Source organism: Triticum dicoccoides, chromosome 7A (assembly GCF_002162155.2).
Source record: "Triticum dicoccoides isolate Atlit2015 ecotype Zavitan chromosome 7A, WEW_v2.0, whole genome shotgun sequence".
NCBI lineage: Eukaryota > Viridiplantae > Streptophyta > Magnoliopsida > Poales > Poaceae > Triticum > Triticum dicoccoides.
Window position 1 is genome coordinate 489925243 of NC_041392.1, and position 5884 is coordinate 489931126.

Below are 5884 nucleotides of genomic sequence, written 5' to 3' on the forward strand. Positions count from 1 at the left end.
GGGATACAGGGGAAGCATAATATCTCACCCAAAACTAGCAAATCCTACATCCAGCTGTATCCATCCTTCAACACATAACCAAGAAACCTTCGGAAATCGTCTACCTCAACCTTCGAAAAGCATCCGTTATACGAGTTATGGCAATACTCCCGAACTCCCGCCCCAGTACTGGGTGGCGTCGAGGTTATCTCACCAACAACTTCATAAAAGAGATTTTTGATGTTGGCGAACCTAATCTCAGGTATTCTAGAACTGCAACGATAAAATTGTGACGACAACACCTCGTAGCTCAACTCCCCGGGACACTGCCACAACCCCTAAATGTCAAGAGGCACCAAGAACAATGTTCTCGTCACAAAACCATCGGAATGATTCCAAGATACCCGCGTGATCCTAAAAAAGATTTAGTGAAATTTGAGAAGAGAAGAGTCAAAACTCTACGTTAGGATGCCTCACCAAAGCAACAAAGGGACTGAGGAGTAAAAGAAGTCCTAACTCTCCAATATATATAATTCCAAAATGACTCAAAACATTTTTCTAGACTCAACAACGCCAACGATTCGATCAAGCAGGGGGCTCCTAAGGTCGGGGAAGGCTCTGATTACCAACTTGTAACGCCCTCGATGCGGCTATATCTCCCACGTGTCGAAGCACGACTTAGAGGCATAACCGCATTGAAAGCAATGTCGCAAGTGAGGTAATCTTCACAACAACCCATGTAAATAAATAAGGGAAAAGGATACATAGTTGGCTTACAATCGCCACTTCACACAATACATGAATAAAGCATTACATCAACCAGATACAATCAAGGTCCGACTACGGAACCAAAATAAAAGAAGACTACCCCAAATGCTACACAGATCCCCGATCGTCCCAACTGAGCTCCACTACTGATCAACTAGAACGAAACAACACAAAGGACAAGATCTTCATTGAGCTCCTCGTTGAGCTTGGTTGCGTCATCTGCACGGTATCCTCGGCACCTGCAAGCTGGTTTTGGAAGTAGCTATGAGTCACGGGGACTCAGCAATCTCACACCCTCGCGATCAAGACTATTTAAGGTTATAGGAAGGGTAAAAGGTATGAGGTGGAGCTGCAGCAAGTGACTAGCATATATGGTGGCTAACATACGCAAATGAGAGCGAGAAGAGAAGGCAAAAGCACGGTCGAACAACTATTATGAAGAAGTGATCCTAAAACAACCTACGTCAAACATTACTCCAACACCGTGTTCACTTCCCGGACTCCCCGAGAAGAGACCATCACGGTTACACACGCGGTTGATGTATTTTAATTAAGGTCAACTTCAGGTTTTCTACAACCGGACGTTAACAAATTCCCATCTGCCCATAACCGCAGGCACGGCTTTCGAAAGTTCAAACCCTGCAGGGGTGTCCCAACTTAGCCCATCACAAGCTCTCACGGTCAATGAAGGATATTCCTTCTAGCGGGAAGACCCGATCAGACTCGGAATCCCGGTTACAAGACATTTCGACAATGGTTAAACAAGACCAACAAAGCCACCCGAATGTGCCGAAAAATCCCGATAGGAGCTGCACATATCTCGTTCTCAGGGCACACCAGATTGTCCAAACTTCCGGTAGGCCAGCCTAGAGTTCCCCTGGTGGCCACCGGCGGCTGACAAGTTGGACCAACACTCAGAGGAGCACTGGCCCGAGGGTTTAATAAAGATGACCCTTGGGCAGGCCTACCCAAGGGAAAGAAAAGGCTAGGTGGCGAATGGTAAAACCAATGTTCGGCCTTGCTGGAAGAGTTTTATTCAACGCGAACTGTCAAGGGGTTCCCATTATAACCCAACCGCGTAAGGAACGCAAAATCCAAAAACATAACACCGATATGACGGAAACTAGGGCGGCAAGAGTGGAACAAAACACCAGGCATGAGGCCGAGCCTTCCACCCTTTACCAAGTATATAGATGCATTAATTAAATAAGAGATATTGTGATATCCCAACAAGTAAACATGTTCCAACAAGGAACAACATCTCCATGTTCCAACAAGGAACAAACTTCAATCTTCACCTACAACTAACAACGCTATAAGAGGGGCTGAGCAAAGCAGTAACATAGCCAAACAACGGTTTGCTAGGACAAGGTGGGTTAGAGGCTGGGTTCAACAATATGGGAGGCATGATAAGCAAGTGGTAGGTATCGCAGCATAGGCATAGCAAAAGAGCGAGCATCTAGCAACCAAAGATAGAAGTGATTTCGAGGGTATGGTCATCCTGCCTGAAATCCCGCAAGGAAGAAGAACGAGTCCATGAAGAAGACAAACGGACGTAGTCGAATGGGTCCTCACAAACGCGACATTATCGGAACCAACCTGAAGAAGCAACACCGGAAAGAAGCACACAACATAGTAAACAACGAATCACACGAACATGGTATGATATGCGGGATGCGGTATGTGATGCATATGCATGATTTGGAAAGGAATGATTGAACCTGGCCTCAACTTGGAAATGCAAGAGTGCCACTGGAAAGGTGACGTGATTTCGGTTGAAATCGATATAAAGATCACCGGAATCGGATGCACGATTTGGAAATGGCAAGCAAAACAAATATGGCACCGGTCTGCGATAATCAGCAAGTGACCAACTAAATGCATCATGATAAATATTCTACAGCACTCAAACATGACAACAAAATATATGGCAGGGATCCACTCATGAAGCTTGACAAAAGATGAACACTGAGCTACGGCTAATTCATCCATTAACAGGTTCAAACAAGCATGGCAAAAGTGCAAATGATAACAGGTTTCAGACTTGGTGAAATTAACACAAGTCTGGAATTTATCATCAGGAAGCATACTTTGGAGCATGAAAACTATATGCTACATGAACATATCATGGCAAAGAATGGCATGGCATTAAGCTACTCAAAGCACTGAACAAAAGTCCCTTAGTGACCTTGAGCCAAAAGGGATCAGAAAATACAATTGCAAGCATGTGAACATGGCAAAAACATAAACAGATACAGACTTAGTGAAAAACTGGAGCATGCAAAACAGTTAACGAGTAGGCATGTTTACGAGCTCGATGCACTCACTACAGAGCATGGCATGACAAACTAAGCATACACCCATCAAGAAGACATAGCATAGAAGCTAGACATGGCAAGAACAACAACATAGCATGCACGGATCAATAGCAACATCCTCGGCAAAATCACTAAACATGTCAACAATCTGCGAAGATACCCTTTATAGGAAAAGTAGAGCTCGATTGACACAAGCTAGGATGCTCCATAAATGCAAACAAAGACAGAGATGTATAAAGCACCACAATGTTAACAAAACATCCTTACTGATCATCCTCAAAAGAGGCACGGATCACTAGGAAACAACATGAACATATGGCATAACAACAAAATCAGGATAAGGACTTACTGAAATCCTAAATCCCTGAAATCAGCATTACCGCTTACGCTACTTTGCAAGCTTGTGCTAGTCACCACATAGATCACAAAAATACATGGCATACACCCATGTAAAGATGGCATTGCATTTAACAAAACACATGTAGAGCTCAGGATCATAGCATGCACACATTAATCATGGCAAAAATGACAAAAGGCCATTTGCTGAAACAGATCGGACAAATTCATCACATAGCCCTCTTCCAACAGCATTTCAGGCATCCAGATGAGCTCAAATGAAAATGATGCAATGATACGAAATGATGTACTCGTCGAGGCGAACATTCTGATATGCTACACGCACGAACCGGAGCCACGGTGAGGAAGTTGTGGCATGATGAATAGAGGCATATGAATCAGGAAATCTCAGGACTTAGCGAAATATTACCTTCGCGAAAAGTCAACGCGGGGACGAGGCGACGCGGGATGAGGAGATCCGGATCGAGGGGGCGTGTTTGGTTCGCCGGACCGGTGGATCTGATCCCACCTGATCCAGATCCGGAGCGGACCGGGTCCGGCGACGGCGAAGACGGACGGAGGCGGGGAAGATGGTGGCGGAGGTCAACTCCGGCGTGGCCGCGGGCTGTGGGCGGCGCGGGGCGGCGGGCCGATTGAAGGAGGCGGCGCGGGCGGTTTCTGGAGAGGTCGCGCTGGAGAGGCGATGTCGGAGAGCGCCGGTGATGAGCGGCAGCGTTCGGCGGCGACCTGAGCTAACGACGGAGGCGGCGGGGACGGGCGGCGCGGCGAGGTACGGCCGGCGGGCGGCGCGCGGGACCTGGCGGCGGTGGGGATCGGGCCTGGAGGGCCGGATCTGGGCGCCTCAGGCCCGGCGGCGCGGGGACGGGGGCATGGACAGGTGGCAGCTCCTGATTCGTCCGACACGGCGGCGCGGACATTGTCCGGCGTGGGAGGATTTGTTCGGCGGCGCTGAGTGAGGAGTTTTAGGGTTTCGGGGAAAAGATCCGAAAACGAAAAATGAAGGGGTCTAATTATAGAGGTAGAGGGAGCTAGGAAGCTCCAAATGAGGTGCGGTTTGCGGCCACACGATCGTGATCGAACGCTCTAGATGATGGAACAGGTTTAGGTGGGTTTTGGGTCACTTTGGAGAGGTGTTGGGCTGCAACACACACGAGGCCTTTTCGGTCCCTCGGTTAACCGTTGGAGTATCAAACAAAGTCCAAATGGCACGAAACTTGACAGGCGGTCTACCGGTAGTAAACCAAGGCCGCATGACAAGTCTCGGTCCAATCCGAAAACGTTTAACGCCCGCACACGAAAAAAGGTAGAAACGGACGCCGGGTGACATAGGAGCGCCGAATTGCAAAACGGACAACGGGGAAAATGCTCGGATGCATGAGACGAACATGTAAGCAAATGAAATGCACATGATGACATGATATGCAATGCATGCCACGCAAGCAATGACAAGGCAACGACAGCGAATAACTAGAGGACACCTGGCACATCGGTCTCGAGGCGTTACAATATGATACTACACACCCTCTCTTTCATCATTTAATTGTGTGCCACATCATTCAAAAAGTCTAGTTGGCATGCATCATACCGCTTGATACTCCCATATTGTGACCAGCCTTATTAGGGTGGCCATAGTGGGGGTATCATAGCCGGTATCATGCACCCAGGAATAGAAAATATGATGATGTGGCAAAGAAGCAGTAACATAGGTAGATACCGTAACATATATATATATATAATAAATGTTATACTACTTTGTGTCATGCATGGCCATAAATACGGTCATCTATGATATATACTCCCTCCGTAAACTAATATAAGAGCGATTAGGTCACTATTTAGTAATCTAAACACTCTTGTATTAGTTTATTAGTTTACAGAGGGAGCTAGTACTACCCTATGATACTATATATGCACTATGAAGGTATGTACGTAGTATCATACACTAGTATCATATGCATGATACTATATATATATAGTACTATATGATACTTCCTATATAAGGCTGGCCATAGTGGTGGTATCATAGCCGACGATGTCATGCACTCGGAAATAACAAGTACATATGCTGATGTGGCAAAGAATTAAGTATATATAAAGAGGGTTAGAGTAACATATAGTAGGTAGATACCGTATCATGTTAAATGCGATGCTAATTTGTGTCATGCATGGCAATAAATATGATATATATATATATATATATATATATATATTATATACTATACTCTATGTATTATACTATGCGCTATAATTAATTAAAGGTAGTATCATATGTACTGTATATTCATGATACTAGTATATGACACTCCACTATACTCATGATTTCTTACCGTGGAAAAAAATTGGAGGCGAAACGATGAACTCATGTTTTCATTCGAACAAAAATATGATGTTAGGTAATGTAAATGTTTTCAAAGAGCACACGGTTCACTCACGAAAGTCGTGTGTCCACTAAACCGTGGCCG